The 23,054-nt window shown below is 37.9% G+C and overlaps 1 long non-coding RNA gene across 2 annotated transcripts; it reads left to right on the top strand.

Moving 5' to 3' along the window:
- Positions 1-3,594: 3,594 nt before the first annotated feature.
- LOC110369249 lies at positions 3,595-22,315 on the top strand. Of its 2 annotated transcripts, none has more exons than XR_002428849.2 (3): positions 3,595-3,774; positions 21,675-21,782; positions 21,885-22,315. It is a non-coding gene; the product is annotated as an uncharacterized LOC110369249 (long non-coding RNA). The 2 variants fall into 2 exon arrangements; XR_002428848.2 differs by having other exon boundaries at positions 3,596-3,762.
- Positions 22,316-23,054: the final 739 nt, after the last annotated feature.

The following is a 23,054-nucleotide window of genomic DNA, read 5'->3' as shown; positions in this document are numbered from 1 at the left end:
ATAAACAATCCCAGCGTGAGTCGGCTTTGATACTTCGGCTTATTAAAAGTCTAACGAGTAAACAAGTCTTTGGAGAGTGCAGTTATCAGACCAAAATGGTGGAATTAACTTCTATTCTGTTAGCTTTCTTAGATTATCAGCACACCTAACTAGCATAATCAGCATCAGTTCATGTATCTGCAATAGGGTTAAGTTTGAGTTTGTTTCCTCAGGACCATTTTACAGCAACTTTAAACCCAGAAGACGTGTGCTGCACCAAATTTGGCATCTGGCCTATTTCCACCTGCAAGTCCTAAAGTTCTAATTAGGTAAATTATCATGTTATTAAAAAGTCTGTTTATTTCAGCAACTCAGTTAAATAAGCGAAACACGTTATCTACATTAACTATAGAAGAACTGATGTTTTTTCTTACAATTTATAAAAACACACCATTTAAGATCAGAATATCACATCAGACCAATTCAAACAATTTACAGTATATATTTGGGCTTTGGAAAAATTATGTTTAAAACCTACTTAAAACTTGTTATTTTCAAAAGGCACTCGGTCTACTCTGACATGCAATCCCCATTAGAACACATATTGTAATTAATTGAATATGTCATCATAAATAAAAGCTACAACTGCATCTCAATAAAATAGAAATATGCAGTAAGTCAGTTCAAAAAGTGAAATCTATTTATTATACAGATCCTTACATTCTTAGACACTGTGTAATGCATTGTAAATAATTTATTTCTGTTAATTTACGTTTACAGTTGATCATAATCCGAAAAAACAGTTTTGGAAAATGATTAAAATGCACAGCACCAATTACAAATATGTTTCTTATAAAGAAATGTTATGTCATGGAATACACAGTGATGGGGAAAATTGCTGATTTTACAATAGTCAAGCAGGCAGTCACTAACACACTAAACAAGGAGGATAATCCACAAAAGGTCACTGCTTGCTGTTGTCAGAGCGCTGTATCCAATCATACTGGAGGAAAGTTGAGTGGAAGGAAAAAGTGTGGTAGAAAGAAAGTTCTGAAAAACAACAGGGGTAAGTGTCATCTTGAGATAATTGTGAAACAAAACCCACTAAAGAGTTTAAAGCTTATTCATAACCTTGCTCCGCACCTGAAGTCAGTGCTTCAAAAACCACCACATGCAGACATATCCGGGACGTCGGTTCGCAGGAAGTGGCACAGAATTCAAGTTGTTCAACTTCTAATGCGAAATTATCACAGTCAGTGAGGATTTGGGCTCTCGTTATAATCTTTGGGTGCTGGTCCATTGTGCTTTCTGTGAAATATTATCATGAGCAATATAGGAGACAAATGGCCCAGTAATGTAAATGAGCTGTAGGGCCATCATCAAAGCAAGCTGGGCTTCTCAGCAGAGCCACAACCTATTTTAAAATAAGTCTGCTGAATGAATTCACTGTTTGAGTGGAGAATCACCCTCTTCTGGTTTGACTTGCCCAAATTCCTTAGAAAATAATTTATATTCTATATCCCAGAGGGGCATGTTGTCCATATAGAAAAACACTTTTGCTTTTACCGCTTGCCTTAGACCAGCAAGACATGCAATCGTAGAATAGGAAACAATATTATTTAATTCAGGTACACCAAAGTTTCTTCCTTCTTAAGAGAATTTCTAAAAATGTACATTAAATATAAATGCTTCATCTGTAATTTATATTGGTACTTTTTTCACAAGGTACTTATTTATAGTATTGTCTGATAGTTAAACAGTTGCTTATAAAACAGGGTTGTTAAACCAGATTGATGTATTAGCTCTTTGCGGCGAACACAAGTATTTGTCGACTCGGGGGATCGGCCTGCTTCCCAAACAAGACTGTTTCCTGTCAGACAGCCATGACAGCTAAATTGTTTCACTGAAGAGGTTGTCCCCTTGTCCCTCTTACCTAAACCACTTGGTATCAGAAAGGTATGGTATAATTGCACCCAGAGGAACTCGCAAGCTTGTGTTGTGGAATCTAGTTCTTTTCAAAAGTGCGGTCCTCTGTGGTTTCTAAAACTGCAGAATGAGGTCTTTATTCCCTTTGTTCGAGGTTGATATTGAAACACACTTTCATGAAGTGGAGCACCGTTTAGAATCACTTATTTTCTCCTGAGGTTTGAGTCTCTCTCATGACAAATCTACTGCTCTTCTCCTGCTGTGTTGATTGTATTAACAGGAAACATGATAAATGTTGGTGGGAAATAAAGTCCACATTCTGTTCTAATTACATATAAAGACTTGTAGCAATTTAACCCTTAATTGCTAAATTTCATGATTCTTTATGGGAAAATATCACCAGTGGAATAGATGTCTTTGCAAGGAGACCCCCCCCCCCACCACCCACCCACCCACACACACACACACACACACATACACACACAGTGAAAGATTCAAGCACAGGTGAACATGGTGGAAGAAAGGAGCTATAAACGGATTTTTCTTCTGTGTCTCCGGTGGTGATGTTCTGGAGGGAAGTTACTCACTGACCATTAGTGTGCTCAAGTGCAGTATATTCTTTGGCCTGTCAACTCATCTACTAATGTGTGAGGAAGTAACTCTATTTCCTCCCCCAGTGAAAATTACCAGCTCCGACATGACTAAAAGTGTACGCAGCGTTCTGAGGACCTTTGTGAATTTGCACAACCCTTATCATAATACAGGTTTTAATAAAGTGTAAGATACATACGATGCATATCCAGCTAAACTAAGGAATATAAGACCTATTAGAAAAACATTTAAGTTTCCTTTAACAATGTCACTTGATGTCTTCAAACTTAAGTGAACATACAATAAATGAATGAGAACACATGACATAAAAGAAAGAACAAAAGAGATCCACTATTGTTCTTTATGTCTAAATATTTCCGCCTAAAGAGGGTTTAAAATCCTAAAGCAGTTTTAGAAGGGATTTTATAAGCAAATGACTTCCAGTTTAAAATTAACTTTGCTAAAGGGAGAGCATAAATTATATTTTTCTGAGTGAAGTAAGCCATCAGAGAAACACATTTTCTCATTATAGATTAACAGTTTAGTACAGCGTTAAAGGATACCTATGAGGTCGAGGTGTCAAGATGAGGCAATAAACAATAATGGCTTCATGACAATGAGATTTTACTTATATTTTCAAGAAACTTAAAGGGACAGTGTGTAACTAATTTGGCTTTTAATTAGCAAAAATCAAGTATTACTTTTATAAATACATATTCTGGCAAAGTCTAATCACCTCACATCAAAAATGAAAGCGTTCTCATAACTTAGAATTAGTAGTTTATACTGTGAATACATAGTTGTGGGTGCTGTAAGGTAGTGAGGTCAAGGGTCAGCAAGGTGAACCGAAGAAACAGCCTCAGTCAACAGTTCCAGCTTCTGAAGACTTTTATTTGCCACAGGATTCTGAACACTCCTCTCCTTTCTCTGAGCTTCCAAGAGCTCTGTTTTATAATCAAGTGGGAACACACCTGCACTTGAGTGGACCAAACCACAATTAAACAGGGAAAAGGAAAATTAAAATTATTAAGCTGAGTTACAAACTCCTCTATATAATAAAATGGTCAGCAAAATAAACCATGTAATACAAGAGAAGTCAAAAAGTTACTTTAAAGAAAAAACAAAGCAATACTCCAAAAGAAACCCTCTAATTGGTAGAACCCAGCCAGACAATCAGTGACATCACTCAGACATTTAAGCAGGAAGTACTGGGCCGGCCCCTCCCATACTCCTGCCCTGCTGCAGATCTACAAGGGACAAACAATGGTGAGTACAAAGGTTAACAAATATGAATATACTTTGAAACCAAATAAACAAGTTCAACCAATAATCCAATAGTAGCTTTAACCTAAACATATAGATGGAAACTGCTACCTAATGCTAACACAAACAAACACGGGATAGTAATTGGAGCAGAGCTGCAAACTAATGTTTAAATTTACGCAATATGGCCAGCTACAGAAAGTAAATTAATCAGAAATAAGAATAAGGGACAAACGGTGAACACAAACTGAACCACTTTGTCACAGGTGCACCCATTGGGAGGCACCATGTTGTGTCGCTATTTCTGATTTCAGTAGTTGAAAGGGGCCAAACTTGTCCGCCATACAAGTTTTCCCTATCTGTCTCTTATATGAACACGTGCTGTCGGTGGAGGAGTGTAAACAAGCAAAGACAACCATATATCATTCTATTCGATGTTCTCTATTGAAATGGAGGACCATTCATACTCTTTGCCCAGCGAGAGGGAAGAGAAAGTAACCAAGAAAAGAAAAAGTAGCAATAACTGGGAGAAAATGAGAGTCTATATTGGCTATTATTACCAGGTGGATATAATTCATGAGGAAGTGGGGATTTAAAACGGATGTAGTTAATTCAAAATAACAGTTATGTTTATTTTCGCTTTATGTTAAAAACAGGGCACTGACACTGCAGTCCAACAACCACTCTTTCCTCCCGGTAGAGACGGCTTGTTTGTTTGTCTTTCTCTCCCCTCTGACGTTAACACCTTCAACTTTATTTAGCAGATAAATACAACTCTCCTTCAAGATTTCTGATTGTGTTCTGACATCACCCAAGGCTTCAGTGTATGGTCTGAGTTTTTCCAGTCGGGTGCTCTTTCATGATCTTTAGAAGGCTCTCTGAGATTTCAGACACCAGGTTACAGTCATAGATAATTGGTTTTGTGTTTTTTCTTGGTACAGAAGTGTTTAATCCCTCTCACAGCTCCATTGCATAATATTAAGGTTTTTGGCCTTGTGTCTTACCCTTTCTCTGGCAGCTTAGAAGAGGACCATTTAGAATGATTTAATTTAGATTGTTGTCATACCATTGATTGACTATTTTCCTGGGTATCATGTATTAAAATGGAGAAAATCTGTTTTGTAGTGGAATTCCATTGGAGATCTGTTTGTTGGCCGAGTTGCTGAGCTGGCTGTCACTGTTTGAAATCAACGGCAGAGTTGTGCCGTTCCCATATTCAGCGTTTACCTCCACATTCACTTCAAGTAAATTAATTTATTTCAATAACAGCTTTTTTTCTGTAGAAGCTTGTCAGAGTCCTCTGTGGTGAAGGGAGGCATCTTGTGCTGATTAGCTGACATTGCCTGATCTTTTTCCACAGAGCCCACACATGGAAAACATTAACATAAGTAAATCCTTGGGAGCCAATGAACTAAAATAGTTTTGTCCAACTTTTCTTTAGTTTTGGCTAAGAGATAAAAAGCATCTGAGCAGGTGGAGTGGTGGAAGTACAAGTTTATGAGTAAAGAGAGTAGGAACAATTCCAGTGGTAAGTGAGGAGTGAATGATCAGAAAAGTCCCAAATCGGCCATGTTAACAGCATGATATGCATCTTTTAAAGCTCAGTAACATTTGTCGAGTATGTTTTTATCTATGGTGGGACACTTAGGATGCTGTCTGTATTTGGGAAGATCAGTTGGAATTTCTTTTCATTTTCACTCTGTGGTTTTATTAAATGTTAAAAGCCTAGTTAAAGAGCTTCTTGATAAAAGTGTTTAACTAGAAGATGAAGTAATTTGCCTACACGTTTGCATGTTTTGGAAATGAGGTGTTTGTGTTTATTCTGTCTATTTGTGTAGAGCTTGCTGTTTAAGAACGCTAGTGGGTGAATGCACTCCTTCATCCATTGTTTATAAATACCACACCTCACCAGGCAGGTATTCATGAAATAATAACTGACAGGAGACTGAGAGCGGTTTGGGCTCTTATTTCCTGATAATCAGGTGGTGCCCTGACTTGATCATTTTGATTAAAATGACTAACTTAAATAATTGCCTTTGGCACTTATTAATAGTTATTCATAGCCAAATTAAACCTATAGTTGCACAACACTCATTTCTTTCTGTGATTGTGGTGAACTGAGGTGTGTTGAGGGGTTAACCCCTGCTGTTCCCGTCCAACATCCCACTGCCAACCCACCTCACCTCCAGCTCCACCCTCCCCCTCTCTTCTCTCAGTGCCTCACTCCTCCGTAGAGCCAATACAAACAGCATTATTTATGCTCAGCAAAACACCCCTTAATTACTCATGAACCAGCACTCGCTCCAGAGTCTGCCGCTCCCCTACCTCCCACCATCAGCCATTAAACACTCCCTAAAAGCTTGCTATTTGATATTAGCACACTTGAGCCTTTGAGAAGAAATTAAAAAATAAATAAACCCAGGAGTGATTTGCATATGCACAGCAGCTGATATTTATATTCGGCCTTGTGTCCCTCAAGGGCTTGTCTTATTACCTCCATCTTCGGGTCCTAGTGCTGAGACCGACGAGGCAGGCAGGTGATTAATTCTGTCCTCATGAGAAGCCAGCAGTTGAGTTTTTTCCCTTTTCCTCTTATTTCTTCCAGAACCATTTGTTCTTTTTACATCGTGTTGTTCCTTTGCTATTTATTTTTTCTTTTCTTTTTTAGTAAATCAGCTTGTTAGAATATTTTCTTGTAATTAGGTTACAAATGCAAACAGTCCAGCATGCCAGAATGCTGTGGATTGTATATGGTATCTTGAGGAAAACGGTCAGTACTAAAACTTAAAATGCTTTATTTATACGAAGTTTCCCGAGTCTCTTTCAGTGTTTTAGAGTATTAATGAAACCTGATTGTAGAGATCCTGCTTAACAAATGTTTACATTTTTACAGAATCTAAATGGGTTTAAATCTGAACCTGAATGTATTGATTTGTGTCAGGTCAACAGGAAGATGAAAACTGAAATTACTTACTAAGCAGAGGCTAAAATCAACACTCATATGGACAAATCTTATGGAATTTATAAAGTGGTAAAGTCTGACAATCAATGGAACAGCTGGGATTTTTTTTTTTTACAGCTAACCTTTGGGGGGCAGTATATCATCTAAGCATGTGCTAGACCTCTGCCAATGGCCTATTCTGTAGAAGAAGAACTGAAAAGTAATTTGATATTTGATGTAGACCCGCTTATATGGGGTTTATCTCACCTCATATGAAAAAAATAATATAATAAACCTAAGCAATGTGCACTGACCACTCTTTAACATCATGGCTAATACTAATAACTTTCGCAGATTTCAATTTTGTATCCTGGCACTGAGGAATCCTTGGACTTTTTTTTATACTGTGCTTTAAAATACTTTATAATAACATACCGTTCGACTTTTGCATTTACAAAAAATATAAAATTATTGAATTGATTCTATCAATTTTTTCACTATTGCTGTTATTTTTTATTATTATTAACCACATGATCCTTTATAATGGTTATATTAATCTTTCCATCAAAACTGACAAGCTTCCCTAAAACTGCTGAAATCATGTACACTTTTCCTTTCACTCCACTACTATGCTTAATCATTTTGTGTTGCAATATATCAAACAATACCAAAAAATAACAAAAAAAAAAAAAAAAGAAAACTGAAAAAAATTGAGAATTTGAAAATTTAAAACAGTATTTTGATATAAAACTGAATTGGGGAATCAGAACAGATTTCATTGGACACTAAAATGTACATATATTGTGTGCTGTTAATTTTCTTTTAAATATTTTTTAAACAGTGAAGAATAGGTGGAAAACAACTTCAACTTAAAGAACTCCTTACATGTTTGAAGAAGTTAACTATTACGGTCTAAAAACAAGCTCTTTTTACTTAACTGCAACAGCCAGCTAATACTACATTTTACAGATATTGTGACAACTGCAGATTTAGTTACAGCTGTTTACTTTCTATTTAGATCTTCAAAACAGCGCTCTTGCAAATGGCAGTTGAGTTGGTGGATATTTGGTGGCCATACCCTTTGTCGTGGGCTTTGTTGTAATTGATGGAATAAATTTGATATCAAATGAAATACACTGAATTAGATTTTTGGAAAATTGCCTGTGTTTGGTCTTTTAAAAGTGATATATTCTGTGACTGTTGGCCTGCTGATGAACTAAATTAAAGTGTAATTAAATGTAACCTTTTAGCATGTTTGATTTTACTGCTACATACAGTATATACACAGATCTGCAGAGTCAATGTGCATCACCAGCATCTGTCCACGGCTCAAGTAACCATATTATATTTTTTGCATTTTTAAAGAAGAATTTATTTTTGGAAAAATTTCGGCTTTCTTAAATAAGTAATATATATTTACCTAAAAGGATTAATATTATTATTATTGTTGTTACTAAAACAGTTATAAAAGCTGAGATATAAGACTAAAATACCCAGTGCCTGGTCAGCTCCAAACCCAGCACCACCCACCCCCACTTCCCCAAAATAAATAAATATATATATATATATATATATGTATGTATATTAATTACCTGTACGTCTTGTCTGTAAAAGAATGGCCCACCCTCTATCTAGACCTTCTTTAGTTTAACCAGCAAAAACACTGTTTTCAACTTTGTCTCTAATTACATCATCAGATTGAAACAGAAGAACCATCAGCTGCTTGCACAGTGTGTACTATTTAAAATCCCTATGTCTAATTACTGCTTTAGTCCCACATCCCTATGACACGGCAGTGATAGATCATTATTTTCCCCTGCAATTTGTTATTTTCTTTGCAATATAATTGGATCAGATTAATTATTATGATTAATGGATTCTTGGATATCTGTGGGTAGCCACTTATACTAGGGCTTTAAAAGAGGCAGTGAACATGGATTTAAGTGCATGGAGCAATGCGATCGCTATAGTTTGAGCTTCTTGAACTAGTCACTTAGACCTATTTTGTATCAAGCTGCCTCGATCTTTATTCTAAATTTGTTGAAATAAAATGTCTGTTCTTTACTGATACTGAATTTTGTTGTAACAAAATAAATACACTGGGCAAATGCATGGGGAACAAATGGATGATTTATTATTGTTGTGATTTTTTTTTTAATGGTCACTTTTTTGTGACCTTAGCTAAATAAACAGCATTACAGAAGTTTTTTAGTACTCTTAAAACTTTTTCTATTTTGTTAAGTTAAAGCCAAGAACTATATTACATTTCAATGTGATTTATTTAAACTGATATGTGGTTTTGTAATTTTATTTTATTGTTTTTTTTTTTTTGCAAAACAATGTTCATTGCCTATGTCAGCCCCAGGACTCAATAGTATGTAGAATCACCTTTCACTGAAGTTGGGTGTCTTTGGGGGTATGGGCTTTGTACGTCTAGGTACTGAATTTTCATCTTGTACTTTTAGCTCAAACTCAGGCAGATTGGAAAGAGAAGTTTTGCAAAAAAATATCTAATTAATTTAAATCTAGACAATTCTAAAGCATGAACTGTTGTAGTTCTTGCTTCATGTTTAGGGTTATTGTCCTACGGTAAGTTCTGCCACAGTCTTAAGCCTTTTGTAGCCTCCATGAGTTTTTTTTTTTTCCAAGTTCACTCTGTATTTAGCTCCATTAATCTTCCCATCAACTCTGACTAGCTTCCCTAAACTTGCTAAAATCATGTAGGCTTTTCTTTTACTCCACTACTATGTTTAATTATTTTGTGTTGAAATATCTCAATACTAGTAAAATACAAAAAGATCTCTGGTTGTAATGGGACGAAAAAGTTAAAGGGGTGTGAATAATTTTACAAGCGGCTGTATGTGAGTGGTTTGCATCAAAAACTAAATACAGCCACATACATTTTATACATACAAGCTAATCAGCCCAACTGTAAATGAGATTTCAATCGACCCCTTGGGTTTACATCAGAAAGAGGCCAGATAGCGCATATTAACAATTCTCTAGTGAATTTATTTACTTTTGCTCCAGTTCTTCGTTTAATAAAAAATAAAAAAAACATGTCATCCGGGGAAACTTTTTTTCTTTTTACGGCTGGAGGCATTACAATAATGTCACAACATTCAGCACGACCCTAATTATTTCTCATTATATGAATGGACAGTAGTTTTTTTTTTACTTAAATCTCAATTTCAAGTTCTTTGCGTGATAGTTTATTGATGAGACGTGAAACTATAATTCAGTGTCCTAAATCTGCACCACGGCTGCAGTTTAGCACTTCCAAAAAACACTGTCCAGTTATGTTGGATGGACACTAGTCAATGTGCATGGGAATGGCTCATTAACGGACCGAGGTGAGCCGCGTGCGTTTGTATATGGCTGCCGTTGGTTGACGTGCAGAATGGATTTATGGTGTCACTCAGCCCTGGAGAACGACTAATGAGGGTGTGCAGGCTATCAGCGTCCGAGTGAGGTAATTCCACCCACCATCCATTCTGCAAAAGGGGGAAGTGCTGGAGCGAGGGGGGATGTGGGTAGGTTGGGGTGGGTTATGGAAGGAGGACACATCCCTCATTACGTGCGAGTGTCTCGGGAGCTTTCTTTAATAATTTAATAAATAACATCAGCCCAACAAGAAATTAATGAATAGTATCATTAATAATGAGCCCCAGCCTTGTAGTGATAGGACAGATATTAAATTGAACCACTGTGGGGAGATCTCCTGAGACGCAGGATTTTTCCAGCAGCAAACAAGGCCAGTGAATGAGGCAGCCGTCCCTCCGTGCCAACAGCTTTTACAACAGGTTGAAAGTAATAAAGGAGGATTTTCCCAGCGATAAAGTTAAGCCCTAGGAAATCTGCTCATGTAGATCGCTATGAAAGGCACAGCCAAATGTGATCCTTAATTAAACTTTAATCAAGATAATGCTGTTTGCAGGGGAAGTGGCTTAAAAAAGGTGTCCCCAGCCCCCTGTTTTCCATCCAGTCAACCTTCCAGCTTCATATTGTAGCGGCCGTAACCCCACTTATCTGCTTCTTAAACTTCTGTGTGTTTGTTTTGTTTGTTTTTGCTTGCAAAGCCCCGTATTCTTGCTTTGTATGGTTTTGATTCAGCCGTACATTTGTCAGGATTTATTGCTGTTGTGCTGTGATCTAATTTTTATGTGCTAGGTTTAGCCTGTTAACATTAGACAAAGTGCCTAAATTCTCATTTAAATCTAAGTCTCAGTCATATAAAAATAAATCAAACTAAATCATTAAAGAGATGTTTTCTTGTTTATCCTACTACCTTTTATGAACATTATGGTGAAATAGAGGGCAAATAAATTACTTGTTGATTACTATTTTATATTTTAAGCTTTGTACTATCTTATATTCCTTTATTATTATATCAATAAATAAATATAGTTTAATTCTGTTGCTTGCACTTACTAGTTATAGTACAATTTGAATGAAGTTTAAGTGAAATTTGCTATAAAATACATGAAAACATATAACATCTTCCTCCTTCATTATATTAATCATTAGTTTGTCATTTATAGTATTAAATTACTGAAGCAGGCACGACAGAAATATCTTTTATTGTGCCGTGTTACTTAACTGTACTTGCAATTAGGAAAATAAGGTTCCCTTTTCCCACAATAAGATCTATCATGTTACTCTGAAGTGGGATTAGATTTAATTATATAACAGCTAACATTACTCAGTGTTTGGCAGAACTTATCTCAAAGGTAAAATACATTAATTTACATTGAGCAGATTTGGGTCATGTCTTGTACATTTACATAATTGTGTGCATTATCAACACAGGTATACTAGGGTGTGAGGCAAAGCGCTTACACTTGATCATTGCCTGCTACCTTGTTGCATGAAAAGTTAATCTTCCGGTTCAGCATCATTCCCCATAAAATGTTTTCTACGCTGCCAAACTGAACAGTTAATTGTGCTGTATATTCACATGACCCAAGAAGGTTTAAGGTCACATGTTAATTCAAACACATTTTTTAATATTTTAAGTCTTCTGCAATTAATTACATTTTATTTTAACATTAGTGGATCAAGATATAAAAAAAAACTATGAAACTTTAGAAACTTTATTTCATGCTTTTAGAGTTAATTAATTCTGATTTTTTTTTTACTCATCTTTACAAGGGTGCCAATAAAAGTTGAAGGCACGGTATCCTCAAGTTTGTAGAACTGAAAAGGTCGCTTCAAGTAGGGCTTTTAAATCAGGAAATCTTGTATTTGAACTCGTGATTTAAATTTTTGCTTTCATTACACCATACGCCCCTGTGCGGTCTAAAACTTTTTCATCCCCTTCTGTAAAAAATATACCAGTACTTCTTTCATAATAAAAAGTGGATTACAGAGAATCACAAGAAAGAATCACCAGCTGTCACAGGAAACTAAGACCAAGCTGGCCAGTGTCTACAATCATTACAAAGCACATTTAGACATTATATTTACCTGATATTTGATAGAATAAAAAATCAGTAGTGCCACTGATCTTTGTGTTATTTTGAGTGATGATTTTTGCTTGTGATGGCATTTAGTTCAACAAATTTATAAAGTCCCAGACGCCAGGAAAACTAGACCAAGAGCATGCCGGGGCCAACGGCCTCACCTTCTACCCAGCATGCATTAGGATTCCTTATAGCCGTCTTACCTTAGAGCAGTGGTCTCAAACTCTGGTCCTTCAGGGTCTGTGTCCTGTAACCTTTAGATGCATCTCTGCTTCTAAAAACCTAACTCCAGCATGAGCTCATTAGAAGAGCTCTGCTTGACTGCATACGAGTGAGGTAGTTAAGCCATTTGATTCAGGTGAGTAGGGCAAGAGATGCATCCTAAAGTTGCAGGTCACTGGCCGTTGAGTATTTGAGTTTGATACTTTCCAGGCCCTTCCCACGGAGAGACGTCTAGGTTTCCTGTCCTGGACCTGTCAGCCAATGTAGGATGGATGGATGGATGGAATTGTATCTTTATAATGCAAGATTAATCTTAAATGTTTTGTTTATTGATAGTTACATATAATACATACCCTTTTACAATTTTCTTTCAAGTAAATACTGTATAGTTTCAGAGAACTTCGAGGTCATACTGTTGGTACAAATATACTAGGGCAAGGCGAATCAGCCAAGCTATACTTTTTAAGGGCAAAAAAATGGATAGTGGGTGTACTTTTTTTTTATATAGGGGTTGTTCTGAGTCAAAAAATGCTTCAGTCCTCTCCACCTGAAGAATTAGCAGTAGGCTTTGACAGATTACAGTGCAGCTGCTGCTTGTTTAGTTGCCTTCTTTAAAAGCAATACTCAGCAGAACATAGCTTTTTCTCCTTCTGCATGAATAATTACATCATTGATTTCTGAGGTTCCGTTTCCACAATAGAAACAGATGTTACAGATGAGCAATGAAGAGATCTCCGTGGATGCTCCTTCTCTAAATGTTATGAAAAGTGGGTGTTCACATACGAGGAGCCTGAGAAAAAAAAAAAAAAACTACACTTCTGCTTCATGTACAAATTTCTGTAGGAGGCTTGTAGGACAATGACAAATCACGAGTTCTCCGATTTCCATAGTGCTGTACATCTTTTAATCATAATGACTAAACAATGAACAGCACTAGGCTAATGGCATTGGATTAACAAGAGCAGAGAGAGGCTCCCAAGTCCCCCCCTCTCCTGCTGCTGGTGGAATGACTAATGCTCACCGGGTCATGGTGTAAAACTGTTGCCCCAAGGTCAGCGTACTGACACTTAATTGTTTGTCCTGTCATGTGTCACTTTCTTGAAATTTCATTTGTGACCCTTGTTAGCCCTGTGTTTCTGTTTTAATCCCTTGTCTGACAGAAAGATCAGAACTGTGCTGTGATCAAGATGTGTCAGATTACTCGTGTTGGGTCCTGTCATTCTGATGCAATGCAGAGCACAGATACTTGTCTGTCATGTGCCAACGGATGCATCGCTTCGCCCCTAAATGCTGATTTCCCAGATTGATTTGAGAACACAGATTCATTTAAAGACATTTGAAGACATCTGAAAGCATTCACAACATAACATAACATGGAACACTTTAGTTGTAAACTTTCAATGGGAAAACTAGATATGTTTAGGTCCTACCAGTTAATGTCCTACCAGCAGTAGATACATCACTTGGCATCTTTATTTAGTATTGATACTAAGTCCTGGAAGATAAAGCCTTACAACTAACCCGAGAGTGGCCCAGAGGAAAGCAGACTACCATCTTAAAATAACTCCAATCTTAAAAATCTCATGGAGGTTTAAGCAAAGGCAATTTAGCAATCTTTATACTATTGTTGTGCTTGCATTTGGAGAGTATCTACGGAGACGCTGATGATTATTCACCTGGGAAATAAGGTGCTAGAACTAGTATTCCTTCTGTGCGAAACAGAAAGAGAACATGTGAGGTATTTCTAGGATGAAAGACAAAAATAAGGCTGCATAAAAATCTATGAAATACCATCAACTTAAACTTCTACGATATTTTTGTTTTGTTGCACTGCTTCACTTTTATATCAGTTACTCTGTTCTCAGTCGGTGTTAATCAAAGGGAGAATATTGGTGATGGGCCACTTCTAACTTCCATTTCAGGTTTAAATGATAATATAGCTGCACAAATAATCTCCCACTGCAAAAGTGACAACATTCAAAGGCTCATGAAATAAAATCCATGTAAAATACCTGAAGAAGATGTTGAGACAGAAGTTTGGTCAACATCGTAGAAGTCTGCTTTGGTCTTGGTCCCTTTTGTACCTCTAGTACCCTTCAGCGTTCAGCTTAAGGGACCAACTAATCTGGATTTATTCTGCATGAAGAAACCAAGAGAGTCAATAATAATCATCTTTGCCTATTCTAATTAAATTCATTCTCTGCATTACCCTACACCTTAGGGAGAAGTCAGCTGCCACTGTGTGGCGCCCAGGGAGCACTCTGAGGCTAGGGGTCCTGTTCATGGATTCAGAATAGCAGTCTGTGGGATTCGAATAGGGGAACTTGTACCCTTTCCAGGACACTCTTACCACGGGGCCACCACCACCCCATATGTTAGCTATGGAAGGTGAAGTATAAAGTGCTTATGACTTTTTAACAAACATCATTTCAAATATTCGGAACTATCTCTTAAATGTTTAGATTTTCAATATCACTGGAGTTAAAAATTACTTTTAGAATTTAAATATTAATTAGGGGAGGGCACAGAGATTTAATAATCTATTTAGTAGAAAACTATTTTCTACAACATGGGGTGATTGTGAACAAATGAAGCAGGCCAGTAGTGAGTCGTTGAAAGCGCTGTGAACGAAGACGGCCTTCTTTCCATCTATGAACCTTTTTTTTTTTTAACCAGGATAAGCCTCCTTGAGATTAAATTAATGTCCTGATGTCAAGACAGTTAAACTGGCTGACCATGAGTCATTTGCGTTGTGTGAACGAAGCGGCACACGGTACGGGGATCAAACCAGCAACCCACCAATAGAAGGATGAACTCCTTAACTCCTGCACCACTGTCGCTCTGTATAATTCAATTATCTATATGTGACCCTCGCCTGTCCCTTGGTTTATGAAAGGATCTCTACAGTGAGTAAATCTTGCTCTCACCACTGCCAAGTAGAAACCAGCTTGCTTCTGCACTGGTTCCCTGACTGTGTCTAGGTTTCTGTTTTAAATAAACCTTTTAAATGCAACTGTGTCTGGATTGAACTTCAGATCCTCAGTCTGGTTTCAATGACATCGGTTATATTGTCATTGACGTTATCATAATATCAAGTGTCTAAATATATTTTATGTATACTTATAATTCTAATTACTGTTTTTTTTTTTTGTTGTGCAGGTATTTTGGTGGCTACTCTTGAAATTTAAAAGTCTAATATCCTGATTAAAATATAGTATTAAAAATAGCTACTTGTGAACATGTTAGAAACACTGCTTTTCACAATCTTGTGCCACAAAACCTTGCAAATTCTAATCTGTGTAATTTATGATGTCTCTGTTTCACTCCCGCTGTTCCCCATGAGTAACACTGTGAGGTTATCTCCAAACACATTACAAACGACGTGCTTGTGTTTGTATAAATCTATTGATCAGCGTCCTGTTTGGTCAAATATCTTTCTTTATTTAGGTTGGCAGGCTTACAAGCAGGACTGCTGCTTCTCTCCTTCATGCCATGTCTTCTGCTTTTTGCCTCACTGACTTTCCTAAGTGCATCACTTTATTGAATAAATTCAGGCTGTCACTTCTCATGCTGGTGGAATAACTCAAACACAACATATAATAATACGGGAAAAGTAGGATAAAATAATGTTGTCATAGCTGTAAAAGTGATTGCTCGAAGCCATGCTGGGCAATCGATACACTAATTCCATAATTTATACTCGCAGAAATGGAGGAGGAAAGCAGCTCTGATATGGTATTTCTTGGCTCACTGACCAACTTTGACCTTCAACAGAAGAGAAGAGTCGGATTATTGTGTTGTTGGGCTCAAAGAAATCACCTACAAGTGTTGAGAGGCAATGTTTGACATTTTATGTTCAGGACCAAAACCCTAAACTGATTAATTCTTGGTAAGCATCTGCTCTTGAGGCTTCACTATCTTTATGACAGCAAATCCTTGACACTCAGCTGACAGAGTGAAACATAAAAGCTGGCCAGTGATTTTCTCTAACTTATTTCTTTTATCCTTTCTTTTTATGACAGGGAAAGCTCTTTTCCTTTTTTTTTTAGCCTGGAGCAAGAGGAATTTCTCACCAGTGCAGGAACTCATTATCAGTTTCTCATTTTGTCTGCTTCGCTTTTCTGGAGTTGCCAATCATATGCCAACCCATTCTCTATTAATTATGTCTTCTTATTGGTCATTTATGCCTGAACTTCATCCCCGAGGCTGCATGTGTAGAGGAACCTGACTGGGCTGCGCTGAACACTAGAAAATTGATCGGTATATGTTTAGAATTTTTTCTACTGGAAGGACAGCACTGAGCAGCTGCTGGTATTAGGATAAGATCTTTGAAGCTTCACAACAAATCCATGAAGAGCAGAATACGAAAGAATCTGACTGAAAGGAAAAAATTGATTGCAATTAGCAACAAGATTTTTTTTCAAGTGTTTTTCTGCCCCCTCCAGTGATGCTAATAACTTAATGATCCCTAAAAATGCATGCAATTTTCCTCGATTAGATTTAACCATATTGTGGGCTTGTATGCTAGAGATTTCCAATCACCGACGCTCTGACTGAGAGTCTCTGGTTGTATAGTAAATAATGGCATCAACTGCTGGAAAATATCACAAAGTATCACAGCTTTTCTGTAACAGCTGAATATCATATCATCAAACAGAAGCTAAAAGTGAGCTGTGAAGCAGAGCTAAGCTAATGTTAAATTCACTCTCTGTGTCACTTTAAGAGGCTTATTGTCAACCATGCAGTATATATTTGGTAAAGCTTCCAGAATTGGTTTAAAAGCATTAAAGGGTTATTTAGAGCCTACTTACCAATGAATCTTTACAAATTCAAACAAATGCCTTGTAATCTGTAGCATTAAGGTTTTATATGGTAAAATGTGACTGTATTAATTTGTAGACTTATACTAAGTTGCCGGACTTGTTTGGAAGTCCTTGTCTTAAATATACACACACAAAAATCCTAATTAGATGGGAGTAACGTGTTCTGGTCAGATGAGGCTATAACTTAGCTTTTTCGGCCTCCAAGGAAAACACAATGTGTGGTGCAAACATCCTATTACCCCAAGAACACCATCCAAACAGTAAAACATGGTGGTGGCAGCATCATGATGTGGGGATTTATTTTTTTTATTTTTTTCAGCAGCAGAGACTGGGAAACTGGCCTGGGTCGAGGTAAAGGCTGGATGGTGCAAAATACAAGGATAACATTGAGGAAATCCTGTGTCAATCCGCCTGTGGTTTGAGGTTGACACAAAGGTTCACCTCCCAGCAGGACAGTGAACCGGAGCATACTGCTTAAGAAACATTCAAGACGTTTAAGGGGAAACAAATAAATGTGTTGTAATGGTCTAGTCAAAGTCCAGACCCCAATCCAGTTGAGAATTTGTGCTTAGACTTGAAAACCTGCTCACAAGGAAAAAAAAAAAAACATCCAACATGAAGGAGCTGGAGCAGTTTTGCCCTGAGTTATGGGCAAAAGTCCCAGTGGCAAGATGTGACAAAATCATGCAGATCTATCCAAAGCCACTTGCAGGTGTAATTGCTACAATAAATGTCTCATCAAAGTACTGACCTAGGACGGTAAACAGTTATGCACACTGAAGTTTTCTGTTGTTTTGTTCTGTTTGCTTTACAATAAATACATTCAGGGTTAAGTCCAGGTTGTGAGGAAACAATGACAAAAAAAATCTTAAAAATGACAAGGCAGTATTACCATTGTAAAGGACTGTATTAACAAAACAAAAAAAAAGATATTGCAGCATCCGGAACAACATTGGTGAGTGAGTTTAATGAGTGAAATGGGAAACTATCTCAGTACCAATTTAGACCATATAAGGCCCGTTTACACTACACTTTTTGAACCGAGCCGAGTCGAGACCAGTCCGAGCTTGGATCAGTTAACCAAGCTGAGACCACCGTTTACACCACACTATCCCGGTTCCTTGGTTGCTCCTCGCCTCCTAGTGACGATCTGCGGTACTGCTGCTCTCTGGGATTGAAGGCGGGACAGAGCAAATCAAAATGGCGGCGCCCGTAACATTCAGGATGTTATGGTTAGACAGAGTCGGCTTTTGGGACGTGGATAGGACAAACAAACGTCTAATAAGGATTTACAGACGCAGGAAACAACATCAGACACTGAGGTTCATCACACTGCTAAGCAGAATCATCTCTGGAAATTGCTCGGCATGGTATGGAAGCTAGTATTATTATGAATGTCTGAAATTTGTATGAATGGAGTGTGAATCGGGACGTGCAGCCAGACATGCCGGAAAAAAACTGCGGACAGTCAGCTGACTGTAAGGGGATGACGCAGTCTGCTCATGCGCTCTTCGTTATCAGAAAACAGGGATAAAAAAACGGTCTGAGACCTCCTCAGGAACTGGTCTGCAGTTAGCGCAGTCCGGTTATGTTTAGCGCGGTGCCGGTTCAGTCTGCTGACCATTTACACACAAGAGTTACCTCGGTTACCGAGCTCGGACTGGCCTCGGCTCAGTTAAAAAAAGTGTAGTGTAAACGGGCCTATAGTGTAGAGATATGTTTGCACCTCACACTTTAATGTAAAGACCCAAGGCTCCAATGAATGAAATGCACACTTTCTTATCAACTGAGAACTTTGTGGAGAATTTCAGGTTTCAGGTAGGTTTGGGAGTAAATCTGGTTTCCCCCTCAAATTAGCTAAGTATCTATTGATGTTCGCAACTTAAAAAATGTATGTGCGTTGATTTAAAGACCAATGACATTCCAACCATTTTTTTTTTATTTTTTTTTTATTTTTTTAAATATAGCAACATTCAAGTTTCCACATTCGGGTTTGATTTAGTGTAGAATTATTTGTCTTTGCACAACTCTGATATCTCAGTCAAGCATTTTCATGTTGTTAGGCCAGTCTAACCTTTTGCAATTTAATTAGAGAACTGTGCAAACAGTAACTGTGGATTACGATCTGTTGGCAAATGGAGATGGTCCAACCCAGCAGGTGGAGCAGTGGCCCATAGGACCCCTGCTAAGCTATTGAGAACAGAGGGACCTGAGGCTGCTATAATGACCACTAAATGTCTGTGGTGTTCAGTTGCAGCAGGAGATGGGCGAGGAGGAGCGGGACCTTTGCAATACCATATTGACCTCCTGATGTCTACCAAGTGGGATGTTGGAGCAACACAACAAATTAATTAAATAAGAGAAATAAAAAGAAAATACCTGAATCAAATACAGTCTGTACAAACTGACTGATTAGATTGGATATTATGCATTTTATTTCTTTTTTCAAATATATCTAAGTAGTTGGTCATTTCATTGCACATATGCTCATCCATGAACACGTCTGACAACCTCGTTTTTATGTGTTTGGCTTTTGGTGTACTCATCGAATGGCGAGTGATGGGGGAGGGGTGTGACAGAGGAGGTCTCACCTCACACTTCATGTCCCAGATAGATTAGAGGAATTTTTTTCCCAGATTCTGTCGTTGCCTCTGCAGCCTGAAGCAGATTGAGCACTTGTGAGGATAATTAAAATTGATGATATAGAATGACAGAGACATGATTTCTGCCTGCAGCAAAAGGTCTCAGAAGACAGTCTAACTAAACTGTCATGCCACAGCTATTCTGTTTTACATGACTGTTTCACCTCACTAAACTAGTCTAAAGTAAATACTCTATTGGATTAAAGTGTGATTAGCAAGTGGGAGTCTTGAGGTAATTTTCTTTGTAATGGAAATATTTTATTCATGTAATTAATAAAAAAACGTAACAGTGCAAGTGTCATATTGCATCAACATGCACAATCTGCCTGGTATTTGTTGTTACGATGTTATGTGGGGTATCATGAGCAGCTGTGCTATTTCGGCCCTTGATCCACTGATCCCATTATACATGCTCTATTCTGAATGGTAGAACATCAAAAGGGACATAGATTATTTAAAGACATTAACAGACTTGATCTTTTACAAAATTAAGCACATTACCTCTCATGTCAGCACACATAGCAAGACAGGAAACAGAAGGGCAGTAGCTTAAGGTCATCACCCAAGTGCCACCATGTTTGATATGTGACACAAACGGTATAATGTTATTTTTCTAAAAAGGCTATGTTGGTTTTACACCAGATGTAACTGTGCACAACCTTCCAAAAATGTCCACTTTTGCCCTGCCAGTCAGTGGAATATTTTCCCAAAAACCTTGGTTGATTATCAAGATGTTCAGTAAATGTGAAACGGACCTTTTTTTTTCTTTGTGGTCCACACTGATGACCTTGGGACTCTTCCTTGGAGGCCATTTTTTTCCCAGTCTTTCTTCTTGTTGAATTATAAACCCCTTAACCTTAGCTGATGCAAGTGAGGCCTGTAGTACTTTTAGACATTTTCTCCATTCATGGAATCTGGATCTCATTGTGATTAACTGGAGTCCCTAAGATTTAGAAACAACATTTAACCCTTCTAGACTGATGTGATTTAGTTCCAGTAACTTTGTGTTCTATTTAAATAATTATCTTGATCATTGGCAGTATAAATACCACTAAGCTGGACACGTCCCCACACACCAATACCCTGTACAAGAAGAGCCAGAGTCACCTTCAGCTTATGAGGAGCCCTGCCTCTTGTCAGCAATAAGACTCTACAATAAAAACAGATTAATGTACAATAATACCAATGTTTACATTTCTTTTAATGTATACATTGTTCCTGTTTGTGTTAACCTTACTTTAGAGAATAGTGTTTTTTTTTGTTTGCACTGTTAGTTTTTATTAATAATTTCCTTTAAATTCTCTTTCTTGATGTGCACCATTTACTGCTGCTGTAAAGATTCAACTTCCCCTTTGGGGAATGAATAAAGGCTCCCTTATTCTATTTTAACTTATCTTACCTACAGGTCAGGAAGTAATCAAACCCAGGGGTACTGAGTGAAACTAAACCTAACGATGTGATTAATCAAAATAAACTCATGGTTTAACAAGGGTGGTAAAATGTTTTTAAATTAATCTTGATATCGTTCTTAAAAAAAAAAAAACTTTTCAAAGCTACTGTTTGTATTTACTCTTATGTTGATTTGTAAAAAAAAAAAATATTTGATGTTATGAAACATTTAACTGTGGGAATAAAAAGCTAAACCAGAAGGAATCTATAAGAGGAAATGCTTTTTTCGTTTCACTATGTGTGTGGAAATAAACCCATAGCTCAACCTAAACAAATAATCAGTTTTAAAGCATTGATTGTCAGGTTTACAGATCTGTGTACATCTGTGTAGTTGTGCTTGTGTTCTTCCTCTCTCTCTCTCTCTCTCTCCTTGCAGCGTGTGACTGGCAGACTGTAAGGTGCTCATCATCTACTCTGATCAGTGGGAGCATAAACGTGAGCAGGAGACAGAGGAAATGCATTGGAGCTTTGCTCATTCAGAGAGGTACCTGACTAGACTCTTGCTCCAAGAATCGTGTTCTTAGTATCCTGCTAGTTCTTTCAGGAACTTACCTTATGTTCTCTGTTCTCGGGCATCGGTCGGCAGTTCCTCAGCCCCAGTCTGGTGTCGGCTGTAAGAACAAAGCAAGTTGTCAAACCCCTGTTCCATAAACGCTGCAGTTCACCTCCAAGCTCCAGAAAGAGTTTTCCAAAGCCAGCGGTGCTGAAGCCAGAAACCCTGCAACCCAGCACTCCTGTCCAGGTAGGAATCCATCACAAGCCCTCGCTGCAAACCTGTCTGCCTCTCAATCCTCTGAATCCTCCATGCCGGCATAAACCGTTCCCAGAATGCACCAGTTGCCATACAGACTGTCAAACTCAGCTATCTGTGCTGCAGCTCAACCCCTTCTGGACATGCCAGCAAACATTCACAGTAAGCCAGCTACGGCTCAGTCAAAACTTTTTCGCCTGTCTCCTGCCAGTGGTTAAAGCCATTCTGTTCGTTCTGTTTTCATTCTGCGACCAGAGCCATCCCAATCATTCGATTTTCCACTAAACTTTTTCAATAAACCTCTTAAAACAACTCTCCACCTCCATGTTTCCTGCCCCTGTCAGAGTCTATTAGAAAACCTAGTTGTGACAGAATGCTCTGACCAAGAATACTCCTGCTCCTCCTATTGCCTACATTCAAAGCCTTGTGTGATTAAGAACAAGGAAGGGGCTTTCTTCTCTAATGTTTTTCCGGTGGGCACATCGGTGGGCACATTTCCCAATGACTCTAGGAAGATCTCATTATTGGGTTACTTACCCAAAATATGTTCACTTTTTCAGCTTCTGGAGCTGTTTAAACATACCTTTGACTCCCAAGGCTAGTGAGGAGTCCGGCATCAGGAAGTGGTCACTAAACAGGGTAATAGGCCAGTGGCTGCTTTAGCGAACCACTGACCAATTACCTAGTTCCTATCAGTTGCGCCTTAGTCAAGGTGAAATTCATCCGCACTTAACTGTGCATTCCACCACATGCTAAAAGAGAAAATTAAACATGAGTTGGCTAATAGAGATGAACCTAGAACCTCAGAGGATCTCATTTATTTGATTAGACACATAGACAACTGACTACAAAAAAGACGGAATGAGAGGAGCTCCAGACCATTCCCTTTAGCTCTGGGTTCAGTTGGTAAGGAAAGCATGAAAAGAAGCAGTCCAACTGAACTTCCCCAGTATATTTTTGAAGAACCCATGTGACTCGAGCAATGAAGATGTTTTCCTCAATCCG

The sequence above is a fragment of the Fundulus heteroclitus genome, chromosome 7 (assembly GCF_011125445.2).
Source record: "Fundulus heteroclitus isolate FHET01 chromosome 7, MU-UCD_Fhet_4.1, whole genome shotgun sequence".
Classification (NCBI taxonomy): domain Eukaryota; kingdom Metazoa; phylum Chordata; class Actinopteri; order Cyprinodontiformes; family Fundulidae; genus Fundulus; species Fundulus heteroclitus.
This window is presented reverse-complemented; position numbering and strand designations above follow the sequence as displayed.